Source organism: Macrotis lagotis, chromosome 1, assembly GCF_037893015.1.
Source record: "Macrotis lagotis isolate mMagLag1 chromosome 1, bilby.v1.9.chrom.fasta, whole genome shotgun sequence".
Taxonomy (NCBI): Eukaryota; Metazoa; Chordata; class Mammalia; order Peramelemorphia; family Peramelidae; genus Macrotis; species Macrotis lagotis.
The window spans coordinates 35698214-35716632 of NC_133658.1; positions in this window are offsets into that span (position 1 = coordinate 35698214).

Sequence of the window (18419 nt, forward strand, 5' to 3'; positions counted from 1 at the left end):
AAGAAATGGACTCCAAAGTCATATCCACAGAATAATTTGAAGGAACTGGGGGGATGATTAGCCCAAAGAAGAGAGCCCTTGGTCAGACATGATCAATAGCAATCCTCCGGTATTTGGACTGCTGTCCATTGGAAGAGGGATTAGTTTATCCAGAGGCCAAAACTAGGACCAACATGGGAAAGTTGTAGAAGTTTGTTTAGGAAACACTTCCTAAGAATTAGATCCTCAAGACTGAATGGAATGAGATCACCTGTGCACTTAGAGGGGTTTTCCTTGCTGAGGAGAATAGCCACCTCTTCATATGAGGTAGGACTGAAAGAGAGAGGAACTAGCTAAGAAGACATCTAGGTAATGTGAGGTGAAGTGGGATAGAGGAGAATTTTTTTCAGTGTTACAAGAGCCCGTAAATATGTAAGTCTCACTTTGGGCTAAGCAGTGGACTCAGTACTGGAGTACAAAGAAAGGCTCCTGTCTTTTGAGGGCCTCCTAGTCTAATGAGAGACCACAACAAAACCATTATCTACAAATAAACTATAGACAGGATCAATCAGAAATAATTAAGGAGAAGGGAAGCTAGATAAGGAAGGACTTTGAACATTAAACAGAGGATTTTGTATTTGATTCTGGAGGCAATAGAGAGTCTTTGATTTATTTTTATTTTTATTATTTAATTTTTAATTTGCATGAAATTAAGCATTTCCATAGCACAGTACAATTAAAAAAGATGTTTGCATATTGCAGATCTGTTATGTATGATTTGCTATTGTTTTAAAATATATAATGGAGTTATCTTGTAAATCTGCCCCCCCACCCCCACCCTAGCAATGGTTATAATTAGATTGAGTATGGAGATGAAAAGTCAAATCTGCACTTTAGGAAAATCACTCTGTTGGCTGAATGAAGGATGGATGAGAATGGTTGGGAGGGCTCTCCCAAATTGGAAGTCTCCAAGCAGAAGCTTAATGATGACCACTTGTTAATGATAAGGGGATATTGAGGTGCAAGTATAGGTCAAACTAGAAGACTTTGGAGTTCCTTCCATCCCTGATATTTTATAAGGTTGGTTCTGTAAAGAAAGGATTCCCCTAGCAAGCAGACCCAGATGGTTTCTGACACTTGTTGGATATATATATATAGAGAGAGGCTTATTCAGGAGATTTCTGAGGTTCCTCCCAAATCTGAGACTATGAAATTTGAGGAGGAAGAGTCAACTTTTAGTTGGAGAGCTGGAAGGGCTAGGGGGGGATTGGGGGAAAAGTCTATCCAGGATGATGCAATCAAGTTGAGCCTTTACTTAAATGGAGAATTTCAACATACAGCTAGGGGAGAGCTTATACATTGAAGACAAGGGCATACAAATCTGAGAAGATCTGGAACATAAAATGGGGAGGCTAGAAAGGTCAGCAGAGAAAGGATATCATTGAGGCAGATCATGGAGGAGAGAGACCCAAGACAAGAACCACTGGAGACTCTTCCAGTTGTCCAAATAAGTGGTAACATGGTATGTGCTTTACTCAGTATAAGTCAAACCATACAGGATGGAAATCACTTTGGTTTCTCTTACTCTAACAATGATGTAAATTATGTAAAGAATCCAAAGCCCTTCCAGATTCGAATTCCAATAATGCTCCTAGGACATAAGTAAATATGAGCTACTTTTTTTTAGGTTTTTGCAAGGCAAATGGGTTAAGTGGCTTGCCCAAGGCCACACAGCTAGGTCATTATTAAGTGTCTGAGACCAGATTTGAACCCAGGTACTCCTGACTCCAAGGCTGGTGCTTTATCCACTACACCACCTAGCTGCCCCAATATGAGCTACTTTTACAGATGCAGAAACTGAGTTAATATAAGATGTCATGAACCTGAATTTCAGAATAGTTTGAATGTTTCAGGATTGACTGCTCCAGGTGGCAAAATCTGTGTGAGAGACAACAGCAGTTAGGAGATATGATGGATAAGGCTTGGAATCAGGATGATCTGAGTTTGAATTTTGCTTCAGATTCTATGGCCCCATGATCCTGAAAAAGTCACTTAACTTCTCTCATACCTGTAAATGGAGATTACCAGAGAGGATCACATGACATAACACATGTGAATATACAAGGAGATACTGAGAAAATCTTAAAGTCTATAAATCAATTCTTAGGGGACGGCAAAACAAGTTGCATTACATGAATATCATGAGATATTACTACCCTCTAAGAAATAACTAGCATGAAGAATTCCAAGAAGCTTGGAAAGACTTATGAACTGATGCAAAGTCAAGTAAGCAGAAAGAGAAAAACAATTTCCTCAGCAACTTGAATGATATAAATGGAAAGAAGCAAATTAATTAAAATGATCCACTGTGTCATTGTACTGATCATTGAATAAATGCTTTTTACCTCAACTTGACCAGATTTGGTCCTGAAGAAGTGCTAGGCAAATTCTGACACTGTCCTTTGTGGAGGTGAAAAATTATGGGAGTAGAACACTGTGTTTTATAGTAGAATTGGTTGTTTTTGCTGAAACTACTTTTTAAATAAATTTCTGTTTTTATTCATTTCCAGTCAGTTATCAAGCATTTATTAATTGTTTGCCATTTGCCAGAATCTGTAATCCCCTGCTCAGGGTTAGAATTGAGTAAACCAGGAAAACCAGCAGGTGAAAGTGAGGAGGGAAAGCATTGTAGGGTCGAGGGGCAATCAGTGAAAAGGCACGGAGTGAGGAGACCCAGAATAATGTTCAAGATAAAAAAAAAACAGTATTTATGAACTGAAGAGTACATGAAAAGAAATAAACTGTAAGAAATGGCCAGGTCATAGAGAGCTTTAAAAGACAAGCAGGAGGCTTTATATTTGATCCTGAAAGTAATAGGGAGTCATGGGAGTTTATATATTAGGAGAGTTGCACTTTAGGAAAATCACTTTAGCAATGAATGGAGGGTAAGAGACTGTTGTACATAATTTTTCACCTCCACAAAGCACAGTTCAGAATTTTCCTAGCACTTCTTCAGGACCAAATCTGGTCAAGTTGAGGTAAAAAACATTTATTAAGCAATCAGTTACGATCACACTTAATTAAGACTAGATAAATAAATATGAGAACCATAAATGATAATTGAGTCTGTAAGCGCTGATAAGATCACCAAATGAAATGGTATGGTAGAAAAATAGAAATGGGCCCAGGACAGAGTCTTGGGGGACAAAGTCAGTCAAATAAAATAAAAATTCAGCAAAGGAGACTAAAAAGGGGGTGGCTAGGTGGTGCAGTGGATAGAGCACCGGCCCTGGAGTCAGGAGTACCTGGGTTCAAATCCGGTCTCAGACACTTAATAATGACCTAGCTGTGTGATCTTGGGCAAGCCACTTAACCCCATTGCCTTGCAAACCCCCCCCCCAAAAAAAAAGGAGACTAAAAAGGGTCAGTGAGACAGTACTATCAAAGAGGCTAATAAAAAGAGAGAGTGTCAAGGAAAAGAGAGAGAGATCAAGAAGGATGAGAATGGAGAAAATATCATTTGATTTGGCAATTAAAAGATCACTGGGAACTTCAGAGGGAGCAATTTTGGTTGAATAGTGAGACTGGAAGTCAGATTGTAAAGAGTTAAGAAGAAAGTGAAATAGAAAGAAGTAGAGGGAGTGATTGTAGATGACCTTCTCAAGGAACTTAACCAAGAAAGGAAGGAGAGATAAAGGCTGATGGACAGCAGGGGTGGATGGACCTTGTGAGAGGTTTTGGGGGATGAGGAGACCTGTGTGTGTATGCGGGAAGCAGGGAAGCAGTCAGAAGACAGGGAGAGAATGAGGTTAAGTGAGAATTAGGATAACAAAGGGGGCAGTCTGCTGGAGAAGATGGGAGGGAATGAGATCACGGGGTTTACCTTGCCAAGGAGAATGACCACCTCTTCTTGTGAGATGGGAGTGAAGGAGGAAAAAACTACAGAAGATCTCTGGGGAAAAGAATGAAGGGAATCACTTCCATTTTTTTAGAGACACATGAGACCAAGTTCTCAAGGTTTGAGGAGGGATGAGAAGGTTTGGGAGAGGCTCTATAGTGAGTGAGAGAGGAATCAATTAGGGAGGTAGGTGTACAAGGATTGCCTTGTCTGGTGAGGGTTCAGTAATATTATGCAGCAAAATTTATAGTGAATCCAGTCAGCTCAGTCTTGTGATTTTCTTCACTTTCATTCATCATTGCACCAGTAGGACTGAAGGCAGTGCGTGGTGGGAACAAACCAAGGTTGGGGATTGGCAAGGCAAGACTGGCAATAACATAAGGGGGGAAAGTATTCAAGAGAAGAAGACAGTGTAGATTAAACTTATTCACCAGAAGACAGTGTAGATTAAACTTATTCACCAATGGGCTGAGATAAAGGAGGAAGGAGAATGCAGTGGGTGGAGGAATGATGTCCTGGGAAAGAAATGATGGGAGATACAACTGGAGGTCACAGTGAGGAAGGATGGCAGAAAGTAAAAAAATACCAATAACTTTTAAAACTACCCTAAAAGATGGGGAACAGATTCTGATGAGTTCCAAAGGAGCCATCTTATCTTTCCTATTACATTTAGTCAGTTCCAAATCACCTACTGAATTTTAATGTCAAGATCATCTTTTTAGCCAAAAATAACTAAGCCCAAATCTAGTCTCTGATGAAAGTTTGGGGTATGACCCTAGGCAACTCACTCTCTCCAGGGTCTAGGTCAATGGTATAAAACTCAAATAGATCTTTCCTTCCCCATATTGACTTAGAAAACCACAAATTAATCTTCTCTATGTTGTACTTTATTTTTATTTATTTTGTTAAATAGTTCCCTATTCTAGTTTAAACTGGTCTGAGCTTCATTCTGGAGTGTTGTGGCTGAATTTGATTGATATCTCTAGTCTGGACAATTCTCTAGGAAAATATGTTGCAGAATAGTGCCAACCCTTTGTGGGTGAAGGATATTTCCTCACCTGAGAATTCCAGTGCCAAAAATCACAGGTGAAACCCCTATCTCTAACTAAATCTCAATAGATATCCCCAAAACTCTTTTCTTTTTAATTTAACTGAGATTCAAGGTCAGGGCCTAAAGCCTTAGTGGAGAATTAAGGAGGAAGATAAGAAAACAAAATAAATAAAAGATAAAATGGCAGATAATTAACCTCAAGGTCAGGTTCAGATCATACCTCTTGTACACAGACTTTGTGATCCTGAAAATACAATATCACTTAACCTCTCATTGTTCTAGATAATTCTCTAAGACTGAATGTCACAGTGGATGAGTCAATATGCTATGGCAGAGGGAGTTCCTCATCCTACTGAATGAACCCTTATATCAATGAAATCACAAATCCAGTCTCTATTCCTAAAATATAGAAACATAAAATCCCAGATTTCAGAAGAATAGAGACTATCTATGAGAAGGGTTTTTTGTTTGCCATGGACTTCTTTGGGAATCTAGTGAACCCTAGAACTCCTTTTCAAATAAATGTTTTTAAAAATGCTAAAACAAAATATACATTATTATAGAAGAAACCCATTATATTGAAATATAGTTATCAAAACATTTAAAACACAATTTTGTAAATGATCCCCAAGTTGAGAAACTCTAATCTTGGTAAAACTAAGTGATGCTGTCCTTAGCATCTCATTATTTACCTATTTCTATATTCCAGCCAACAGCCTAGATGTAGATGACTCTGGTTTTCCCTTTAGATAAAGGAGAGCATTATTTCCTGTAACTAATATCTCATCCTTGACAAAAGTCATATCTCTAAATATCACTACTATTTAAAGAGTAGTCATTCTTCCCTGTGATTTTCTAGTACTCAGTGGCTGTGAAAAGACATTTTTTTTCCTTTTTCAGCCTCAAAGCTCCTAAGGAATCACTCAGCTACCTTTCATCAAGTCATGGCTTCTTATATGAGAACACTGGTAGCCAACATTCATTCCTGGAGAGAGTGACACTTGTCTGGGATCAAACAATATTTTATTTCACACTCTTCAGAGTTAGTTGCTACTTCCCCAGCACTCTGACTAGTTTTAATTTGCTGATTTGCATATGAAGTTCACAGCTCAGAGGATTGGTGACTTTGAACCATTCAGAATCAAAATTTTAAAATAACCTTAAACCAATAGTAATAATAAAATTTCTACCCATAAAAGAGGAGTTGTTTTACCACAAATGTGTGCTTGAAGACCAGAAATTTTATGTTATCTTAGTTGCCTAAAATTAAGATTATAAGATTTGGAACTGGTTACCTTCTCATTAGATGGAGGAGGTTTGGAAGGAGGGAAGAATTTGAAACTCAATAAAAATTTTCAATAAATGTTTAAAATAATAAAATATTTGGAAGGGGAGGGTTTGTAACTGGAAGGAATATTAGAGGTAATAAGATCACAGGATTATGGATTTAGAGCTAGAAGGGATCTCAAAGGTGGATAAGTGGCATGGTAAATGAAGTACTGGACTTTGAGTCAGAAAGATCTGAGTTCAAATCTTACCTCATATATTTACTATTATATGACACTGCACTTAATTTCAATCAGTCTCTTATAATCCAATCATAAAAAAAATGAGACTTCCAGAGAGAAAGTAATCTGTTAGTATGTTGGTAGTATATAGCAGTATAGTTAGAACCAGTATTGCGACCCATGTCCTCTGAGTCTGAAACCAATAATCTATCCATTCCAGAGGAATTTGGCATAGGTGAAACAGAACATCAGGCAAGAGGTGGAAAAAACTGGAACCTAGGGATTGAGAATCATACCTAAGCTAGGACTGTGGGCGGGGAGGGATGCAATCATAATCCTAGGAGCTCAAAATCTCTGGCTGGACCTCGACTCATCTATTTAAGGACATTCCAGGAGAATTTTCTTTACATGCTTTTCCCCTGTTATTCTTTTTTAGATTGGTCGTTTCTGTAGAAACTGGTTAGACTCTCAAAAGGAAACCAACAGTCTCCCCTCTTTCACTGAAAAAGCCTGGTGGAATGACAAAATACAATCTAATTTTTTGGACAGTAAGTAATTCCCAGTGGTTAGTAGAGAGTGGCAAAGGAAAGTTTGAATTGAAATGGGATGCACAGGTCAGAGGTAGTTTCCAAACTCAGTAAGAGCTCATGCAAAAATACTAGATGGTCATCTAGAAGACTATAAGATAGGAGAGAAGTCTTTCTCTCTCAGAATTGGGGGTAGCATGGATGATATCTAAAATGTTGAGAACATTGTCTCCAAGCTATCTAGGAAATTAGAAGCAGGAACATAGTAATAACCTCTGAGTAATCCATATACAAGTACTTACAGGGACTACTAAATCTTCTGTGCTTCATATACATCCTTCAATACCCAATAGATATTCAAGGAAATAGCTCACACAGTAAATCTGTGGTGGAGCTCAAACTCAAACCCTGGTCTCTGAGTCTCAGTATGATGTGCTACATAGGCCAACAGCACCTTTCCATGAGACTTCACAAAGGAACTATTATAGTTACTATTAAATAAGGTTACCTAATTTTCTTTGAACTTTATACATAAGATCCCTACAGATAGACAACTTGATATAGTATGGTATAATGGAAGTTGGGATGGACCTAGAATGAGTACTGGGTTCAAATTCTGGCTTACTAAGTGTGTGGTTATGGGTAAGGCACATAATCACAAGATCTTAGAGTTGAATAAGATCTCAGAGTTCAAGTCCAACCCACATTTGAACAAAAATTTCTTCTCAAACAACCCAGACAAGTGTCAAAGTTTTCCAAAAATGGAAAATTCACCAGCTTGCCAGCCATTCCAAGCCTTTTAGACAGTTTTAATCATTCGGAAACCTAAATCCATTTCTCTGAAACTTCCACTCATTACTTTTCATTCCTTCCCTCTGGGACCAAGAAGTCTGGTCTAATCATCAACTATATTACAATCCTTCAAATACTTAAAGGTAGGCCTCCTATTACCTGTCTTTTCCTCTTCTTTATGTTAAAAATCCCTGATAACTTCATTCAAGATTCTTATGAGTCAGGTACTATCTGACATGAATCACAGGATTGTCGACATCTTGGTCACCTTCTTCTGATAATATTCTTCTTAAAATAAGTTATCCAAAGGTGAATATATCTCAGATTTATTCTATTAGTCTGTGTAAAACCATATTCCTTGTTCTGATTCCCCTTCCACAAAGGGTTTGTTGATATATTTCAGAGAGTTCACTGGCTTGAATAAGAAAAAAAATTACTATTCCGCAGCTCCATCAACAACGTATTAGTGTACCTAGCTTTCCATATTCCTCCAACATTGCCTATTGCCATTTTTTTGTCACTTTTGCCAATTTGCATGGTCTGAGTTGTTTTTATTTTAATTCTTATTATTAAAGATTTGAAACATTTTTTTCTTGAGGTTGTGAATACTTTGCAATTCTTTGGATAAATGTTCATTTTATGGCAACAGTGGAAAAATATGGAAGTAACTTTTGTGATGGACTTATAAAGAATGTGATCCATGTGATCCACCTGTGACAGAGCTGGTGGTGTTGGAATACAGACAGAAGCACATTTTTTATTATCATTTTTTTGGGGGGGGTTGCAGGGCAAATGGGGCTGGGTGGCCTGCCTGGGGCCACACAGCTGGGTGATTGTTGGTGTCTGAGGCCGGATATGGACCTAGGTGCTCCTGGCTTAAGGGCCAGTGATCTGTCTGCCACCCAACCACCCCTACTATTACTATTACTATTTTATTTTATTTTGGGTCTTTTTTTTTTTTGGTTTTTGTAGGGCAGTGGGGTTGGGGTGGCTTGCATGGGGTCACACAGCTGGATGATTGATAGTTGGGTGTCTGGGGCCAGATTTGGGCTCTGGTGCTCCTGGCTCCAGGGCTGATGCTCCATCCACTGCACCACCTGGTCATACCTACTACTACTACTATTATTATTTTTAATTTTAATTAATTTTTTATCTCCCCTTTACTTTATTGCTCATATGGGTCTATATTTTTTGGAGGGTAGGGGGGTATTATGTTTACTCTTAAACAAGAATATTTTACTAATGTATATACAAAAACATTATTTGGACAAAACAAGAATAAATAACAAATATAAATATTCATTTTACAAAGTATTGTGGAATGTGGTTTAAGATGTGGGTCTAAACCTAATTTCTGCCAGACTGCTTGTCAGTTTCCCAGCCTTTTTATAAATAGTGAGGTTTTCCTAGAGAGTTTATGCTTTCTACCTTATCAAACACTGAGTTATTGAGTTTTTGTTTCTGAATCTCCCTTACCTAATCTATTCCATTGATTTTTCTCTCTGTTCTTAATGATAACTGCCACTTTATGATATTGTTGAAGTTTGAAACTACTGTACCCTCTTCAGCTTTATTTCTTATTATCATTTCCCTTAATGTTCTAGATCTTTCCTTTGCCCAAATGAATTGTTATTATTTATCAAGTTCTTCAACATGTTCTCTTGGTAATTTTAATTAAAAGTATAAATGAATTTTAGTAGTATTGTCATTTCTATTATATTGGCACAATTTAGCTATGAATGCGGAATATTCCTCCAACTATATAAGTTGTCCTTTAATTCTTTAAAGAAGTGTTCTGGAGAAAAATAAAATGAAAAACCCTAAAGAATCTGAATAAACAATAGATTCACTTTAAAAAAATTTTTCTCTTATGATTTTCTTTCTTTTCCCTTAATCTTAATTCCTCATGAAGAAAATGACTAATCTGTAAACATGTTGAACACAAATGTGTATATACATTATTTACCAGACTTTTCACCACGGAGGGAAAGGGGTGGGAAAGAAGGGTGGAAAGAAATTATGTTACTTAAAAATATGCATAAGCTTGAGGATGCATGTTGAAAAACTTTCATAAGATGTAATGGAAAAATAAAATATCAATTGAGAACCGGAAAAAAAGAAGTACTCTGTAAATGAATCTGTATAGGGTTTTTTTGTGCTTTGGGAGGTAGTTTATGCATTTTGGAGTTATCTGGAATGGGATTTCCTTTTCTATTATTGTTTCTTGTATTTTGTTTTTATTATATAGAGATACTGTTGATTTTTGAGGATTTATTTTGTAGCCTGAAACTTTGCTCAGGTTATTATCTCAATTACTATATTTCCTGAGTCCCTGGGATTTTCCAAGTAAATCATATGAGCAGAAAAAAGGAATAGTTTTATCTTATCTTTACATATTTTTATTCTTTCTCTTATGTTATTGCTATTTCTAATTTCTAATACTAATTGCTGATGCTATTTCCAGAACTATGTCAAATAATGATAAGGAGAAATGGGCATCTTTGCTTTACTCCTCATCTATTAGGAAAGTTTCTAGTATGTCTCCATTGTATATGATGCTTTTTAGAAAGATGCTTTTATAATGGTATTTTTTAAAGATCTCTCTATGTCTGTTTTGTTCTTCATTTGTTCTAGTCATGTCCAATTCTTCATAATCCCATTTGGGGTTTTCTTAGTAAAAGATACAAAAGTGGTTTGTCATTTCATATTCATATTTACAAATGAGAAACTGAGGCAAATGGGGTCATAGTTTGCCTAGCTAATAAAGTATCTGAGGCCAGATTTGAACTCTCGTAAAAGAGTCTTCCTGACTTCAGGACCAGCACTTTATCCACCAAGTTATCTAGCTGCCCTGTAACTATATTTTGAAGAATTTTTAGGCTAAATTAGTGTTCTGTTTTGTAAGCATTTTCTGCACCTATTGAGACGACCATATGATTTGGGATATCTTGGGTTTTAATATGATAAATTATGTTCATTGTTTTCCTAATGTTGAATCATTCTTGCATCCTTTGATTATAAAGAATGATTTCTTGAATAAATTGCTATAATCTGATAGGATTTTGTTTAAAATGTTTGAGTCAGTATTCATTAATAATATTATAGTTTTTTCTATGTTTAAGTATTAAGAATATACATGTCTTAGAAAAGGATTTTGGTAATGTTCTTTCTCAGTTTTGAGAATAATTTTGCAATGTATAGGTACTATTTTTAAAATTTTGATAGAATTCTCCTGGAGTTTTTTTTTTCTTTTAGTAATTCCTTTGCAACTCGATCTATATCACTTTTTGAGATTGGATTATTTAAGATCTCTCTCTGATAGTTTGAATATTTTATATTTGTGAATGTATCCCTCCATTTCTTTTTGCTCTCAGTTTTGCTAGTGTATAGCTACATATCCTGAGGTCTGATAATGACTGTTATTTCTTCTGGCTTTGCTGTGATTCAACTTGTTTATTTGCCATTTTATTGATTTGATTTGCTGCTTTTATTCAGATTAGCTAAGGTTTATCAATTGCATTAGTCTTTTTTTTAAAAAAATGCAGTTCTTAATTTTATTGACTATTTCTAGCAATTTTATTATTACCAATTTATGTCATTCTTCTTCACTGTATTGGACAAATTCATTCCAATTAAAATTATGAAATTATATATTCTGCATCTATCTCCAAAAATGAGGATTTTTTCCAAGTTATGATTTCCTCTACTCTTCTGCTATAAACATATTATAGTTTCTTCAGTTACTTTATGTTTATTTACCTTTCAAGGTGATCCTGCTCCCACTGATTCTCTTCTCCTTATCCCATTCCCTCTTTTCATTTTTTACCCCTTTCCCCTTTAAGATTTTGCTTATGAGTTCCTCCCGATTTTATTTAGTGATCTATTTATTTCTACCCCTTCTTTTTCCCCTTTAGCTAACCAGGGAGATTTCCCTACCTTTTCTTCTCTTAGACTAATCCTATCTATTAATTGCATTTTAAAAATTCCTTTTTTTGTCTCCTTTTAAAAAAAGAATTTCTTTTATCCTCTTCATTATCCATTTTCTCTTGCTCTCTAGACCCTGTCCTCTGATTCCAAGACCCAATATCTGGTCTCTCTCTTTTCTCTAGAGTCTTCTTTCAATCAAAACTTCTAAAGTATTCATTTGAGGTTCTTTTCTCCTTGCACTTTATGTCATGGTCTTACAGGCCTTATCCAATGGATTCTCCTTTTGTACTGTGCCTCACTCTCAGGACAATGGAAATCATTGCAGGTGTAGAAGATGCTATCCCTTGGTAAAACACTTCCCCCCTTCCCCAGAGACCTATACTCTCTCGCTGAACTTTTGTTTTTCTACATTTGCCTGGAAATCTCTTTTCAGCATGCATGCTTTCCTATTCCTCCAGGTGCCAGTTGCTGTTAGGGGCTTCTAATTCTCCCCACCCCCACCCCCCACACCGCCACCTCCTACAATGAGTCGACTTTTCAGGCATCTAAACCCCAGGGTCTCATCCAGTGTAATGTGGAATGTTCTCATCTTTCTTTACCCATAAGAATATTCTTTTGTGAGACCAAGGAGTAGTTTTGCTGTCAGATCTACGGAAAGGGGAGCAGTTTATGACTAAGAAAGAGATGGAGAACATCACTAAAAGCAAACTAGATCATTTTGATTACATTAAATTAAAAAGCTTTTGCACAGACAAAACCACTGTAACCAAAAATCAAAAGAAATGTAGTAAACTGGGAAACAATCTTTACAACTAGTATTTCTGACAAAGGACTCTTTTCTAAAATATACAGAGAACTGAGTCAAATTTTTAAAAAAAGCCATTCCCCAATTGACAAGTCGTCAAAGGATATGCAAAGGCAATTTACAGATGAAGAGATCAAAGCGATCTATGGTCATATGAAAAATTGCTCTAAATCATTACTTATTAGAGAAATGCAAATTAAAGCATCTCTGAGGTACCACCTCACACCTCTCAGACTGGCCAATGTGACCAGAAAGGACAATGATCATTGTTGGAAGGGTTGTGGGAAATCTGGGACACTAATACATTGTTGATGGAGCTATGAACTTCTCCAACCTTTCTGAAGCACAGTCTGGAACTATGCCCAAAGGGCAACAAAAGTGTGCATACCCTTTGATCCAGGAATACCACTACTGGGCCTATACCCTGAAGTGATGATGAAAAAGGGTAAAAACATCACTTGTACAAACATATTCATAGCAGCCCTGTTTGTGGTGACAAAAAAAAAATGGTAATTAAGTGAATATCCTTCAACTGGGGAATGGCTTAGCAAACTGTGGTATATGTATGTCATGGAACACTATTGTTTTATTAGAAACCAGGAGGGATGGGAATTCAGGGAAGCCTGGAGGGATCTGCATGAACTGACATTGAGCAGAACCAGAAAAACACTGTACACCCTAACAGCAGCACAGGGGCAATGATTAACCTTGATGGACTCCCTCATTCCATCAGTGCAACAATCAGGAACAATTTAGAGTTGTCTTCGATAGAGAATACCATCTGATTCCAGAGCAAGAACTGTGGAGTCTGAACAAAGACCAAGGACTATTCCCTTTAATTTAGAAAAAAGAACCTGATATCTTATTGTCTGATCTTGCTGTCTCTTTTACTTTATGTTTCTTCCTTAAGGATATGATTTCTCTCTCATCACATTCAATTTGGATCAATGTAAACAATGTAAAGACTAACAGACTGCCTTCTGGGGGCGGGGGGAAGTAAGATTAGGGGAAAAATTGTAAAACTCAAAATAAATAAAATCTTTTAAAAAAAATAAAAGAATATTCTTCTGTGGATGTCCCTTTTAGTTCCAAAATAATGTCTCCTTTCTTTCCTCCCCATTCACCTTTCCTCCTCCTCTTGATCTACTCTCCTATAAACTCTTTTCCTTCTGAGACCACAGAAGTTACTCTTCCCTCTTTACTAGGCCTTAATCTGACCCCAGCACATCACTCACTCCTCTCTATTCTCTTGTTGCTCTATTCTTTCCTTTTACCCTCCCATATTATAATGTAGTCCCACAAAGAAGCATTCATCTGTAGGCAGGGTGTTGCTAGTTTCTGTCTGTAATACCTCCCCCTGCCCATTTTTTACTGATGCCTCTCCCAGATTTCCTCCTTCATCCCTGTCTCTTTGTGTACATTTATAAAGAAGTATCTTGCTGCCATTTCTTTTGTCACGGTTGCTGTTGCTATCTGCATTTATTCACTTTTTCTGCTGTTTGGTGTGTTTGAGATGCAAATAACCTCTTCTGTTCTTATTATCTTTTTAAATGTTTCAAACTCTTCTTTATTTTGAAGCATCCATTTTTTGTTTGATATGGTTAGACTCAGCTTTTCAGGATGGGTCACCCTGGGCTTTACTTTTTTTTTTTTTTAGGTTTTTGCAAGGCAGATGGGGTTAAGTGGCTTGCCCAAGGCCACACAGCTAGGTCATTATTAAGTGTTTGAGACTAGATTTGAACCCAGGTACTCCTGATTCCAGGGCCGGTGTTTTACTGTGCCACCTAGCCACCCCGTTTTTTTACTTTTTACAACAGATTATGCCATTCCTTCCTCCTTTTGCTAGTGACTGCCAAATATGATTCAGATAGCCTTTACTTTGTATCTGAAGTTCTTTCTTCTGAAGGCTTGCAGGACTTGTTGCTTCTGAACAATTACTCAGTTTAGCCACTGTGAGTCTTGGAATTTGCAGCCCTGAGGGTTTTTTTCTGGAGATGATCGAGCTGTGTATTCTTTCCAGTAGACTTTAATTTCCTATTTGCAGAAGTTCTGGACAGGTCTCTTCTATTCTCTCCTTTATTTTCAGTCAGATTGTTAAGATTTTTGTTCTGTCTTGGTCTTCCGGGAGACCTCTAAGTTGTCTCTAAACACCCTGCATTCAAGATCTATGTTTTGCTTGCCTAGTAGATATATTTCTTTTAATGTTTTTGTTTTTTTAATGTTTTTCTTATTCTAGATTGTCTTTCAACTCTATAAATTTTCATTTCCAATCTACTGTTCTCTCTTTTGTTTCCTTGGTGAGGCTTGCCATTATAGATTTCATATTTTTCTATTCTGCTCATTATTTTTGCTCTGTAGTACATTAATTCTGTTCATCCATCTGAATCTTTCTGTTCATCTATCTGTCTAGCTGTGCACTCATCTGTCTGTCTTTCTGTCTATCAACTGTCTGTCCATTTCTCTATTTATGTTTGTCCATCCATCTATCTGTCTCTGTTCATCTATTCATCTGTCTGTCTCAATCCATCAATCTGTCTCTCTGTTGTCCATCTGTTTATCTATTCATCCATCTATTTGTCTTTCCACCTATCTATCTGTTTCTCTGTATATCTATATATTTATCTAATCATCTATCTATTTGTCTGTTCATCCATCTATCTGTCCATTTTCTGTCTATTCATCTTTCTGTCTATATTTGTTTATCCATCCATCCATCTATCTGTCTGTCTATCTGTTCACCTACCTCTCTTCTTTCTACTTACCTATCTAGTGCTTAGAAGCCAGTAACAGGTAGGGAACTCTAGCACTTTTTTGTTTGTTTGTTTGTTTTAATATTTTAATTATTTGCTTTTCCAACAACATGCAATGGTAGTTCTGCCAATCTTTTTTTGGTAAGCTTTTGAGTTTTACATTTTTCTCCCTCCCTCTCTTCCTTCCCCTCTCCCCCAACAGAAAGCAATTTGCTAAGGGTTCTACATTTATAACCAGGCTAAACAATAGATTGATATTGATCATTTTGTGAGAGAAGGATCAGATCCAAATGGAATAAAAAAAGCCATTAGGGAGAAAAAGTGACATTACATAAGCCAACTTTTAAAAATTGGAGACAATAAGTGTTGGTCTCCACAGTTCCTTTCCTGGAGATGAATGGCATTTCCCATCATAAATCTTTTAAAACTGTCTTTGATTATTGTATTGCTGAAATGACCAGAGCCATCATAGTTAATCATCACCCCATGTTGTTGTTAGTGTGCATAATGTTCTGGTTCTGCTCATTTCTTTCCACATTAATTCATGCAAGTCTTTCCAGGCTTTTCCAAAATCCCATCCCTCATGATTTCTTATAGAATAGTGGAACTCCACTTATAGGAGCTTATAGAAAAGATACAAAAAAGTGTTATGCAGGATGAGGAGAAGTGACTAGGCTCTGTGATCTGCATCATTAGAAGGAACATTCATATTGATGAACTCACTGATTCATTTTCCATTGTAGTTTCAGTTCTTTTTTTTTAGTGTCTGTCTATTCACCTACCTCTCTTCTTTCTACTTATTTACTTAGTGGTTAGAAGCCAGTAACAGGTGGGGAACTCTAGCACTTTTTTCTAAGCTCCTTCATGGAAGGAATTATGAGTTGTTTCAACTCTATATTCTCTAGCACCCAGTATGATGCTTTTCAGAAGTTAGTGGTTAAAAGTATTTTTGAAAGTGAAACAAATTTCTCTGCACTCTCTTCTCCCTCTCTCTTCGTTTCCCTTTCTCAATACCTCCCATCTCCTCCTTTCCTTCTGAAATAGAAATGGTCCTCCTCCTTGCCCAGACTAATATTCCCTCCCTTCTTCTTTAATGGATTGCATCATCATCAATCATTCTCTCTCTTAAATGTTTGATTTTTTTCTATATACTAGTTCCTTGGAGCAACTAGGAAGCACTATAATAGAGTGCCTCATCTCAAATCTGACCTCAGACATTTATTAGCCATGTGACCCTAGGCAAGTCACTGAACCCTGTTTGCCTCAGTTTCCTCATCTATAAAATGAGTTGGAAAGGAAATGGCAAACCTTTCCATATCTTTGCCAAGAAAACCCCAAATGGGGTCAGGAGGAGTCAGACTGAAATGACCAAACAACTAACTCCCTTCCCTACCACCTTCAAGCATACTCAAATTTTTTTTTAAATGCTACACCCTTAAAAACAAAAACAAAAAAATCTTTTACTAGAACTACTATCCCCTCAGGTTGTAAATCTAACTCTTTCCTCCCTTTCTCAGTCAAACTGTTTGAAAATAATTTATTTTCTATCATTATCATCACTTTTTCTCTTCTCATTTCTCAACCCTTGTAATTACTCAAGTGAAACAGTTCTCTCCATAATTACCCACAATCTTTTAATTCCAGATCTGATCATATCTTACCAACCTTCATTCTTCTCCATCTGCTACATTTCACACTGTAGGCTCTTCTCCTCTTTGGGTTTTCAAGACACCATTCTCTCCCTCTACCTAATCATCCTCTACCTATCATCCATGTGCCATCCATCCAGATAGGGTATACTCTGAGATTGTGTCCTAGACCTCCTCTCTCTCTCTCTCTACACATTATCTTTTAGGAGCCTCATCAGCTCCCAAGGCTTTAAGTATTATCTTTATTCATATGGCTCCTGATCTCTATAGTTTCTACTCCATTCATCAGTCCCCCACTACCTATCTTCAGCTGGACATTTCAGATGGAAGTCCCCTAGGCATCTTAAACTCAACCTGTCTAAGACTTAATTCATCATTTTTCTCACTAAACATTCTCTTCTTCCAAAATTTCCTAGATTTCTAAAATATAAGTCTTATTTCTTTCAGAGGGCATCACTATCTTTCTAGTCTCCTAGGTTCCTAAACTTAGATTATACTGGACCTCTTCTATGCCTTCATTTGCCAATTAATTGCCATATTTTGTGACTTCCACCTTCACAACATCTTTTTGCATCTGATTCCTTCTCTCCCGTGATATAATTACTATCTTAGTTAAAGTTTTCACATTTCTAATTGCAACATTCTCTTTCTCAGTATCCTTGACTTACCTCTTCCCTCTCTAGTCTGTCCTCCCCACGGTTGCTAAATTGATCTCCTTTATCACATCTCTGGCCATGCTAGTTGCCTAATCAATCAACTTCAGCAGAACTCCCAAACACTGTGGAGGATATAATCGTTCTCCCAGTCCCCCAAGACTCACACCCTAGGGGTCCACTTCAAATCCTCACTCTGGTTCATCTCACATATCCAATCCACAAAGCCAGCTTCCATCATCTCCATCTTGACAACATTTCTCCTATGTATTTCCTTTATTTCCTCTCTCGGAGCCACCATCCCAGTATGGACCCTCCTCTCCCTGCATTCCTGCAGTAACCAGCTAGTTGATTTCCCTCCCTCAACTCTCCCCAATTTAATCCACCTTCCACTCAATTACTAGAGAAATCTTCCTAAAATATAGGTCTTATGTCAACTCCTCTACTCAATAAACTCCAGTGGCTCCCTATTACCAATGACATCAAATATAAGATACTCCGACTTTTAAGGCCCCTCCTATCCTGACTCTTTCCTACCTATAAGTCTTCTTATACTTTGTACCCCTCCAAAGTTCTGATGATCCAGAAACACTCAATTCTCCTTGTAGGTTCCTGCATGAGATGCTCTAATCTTCTAATTCCTTGGCTTTTCATGGCTGTCATTTGTGCCTGGGATAGCTCCTCACCTCTGCCTCCTGGCTTTTCTGGCTTCCTTCTTGTCTCAGATCCAATTTTTACCTCCTTCATACCCTTCCCACTCTTCACCTACTTATCTAGATGTCTTTCTTACTTCTCCCCTTCATTTATTCTGGCACCAAGACAGCTTGGTGGCATGATGGATAGAGTGCTGGCCCTCCAGGCAGGAAGCCCTGAGTTCAAA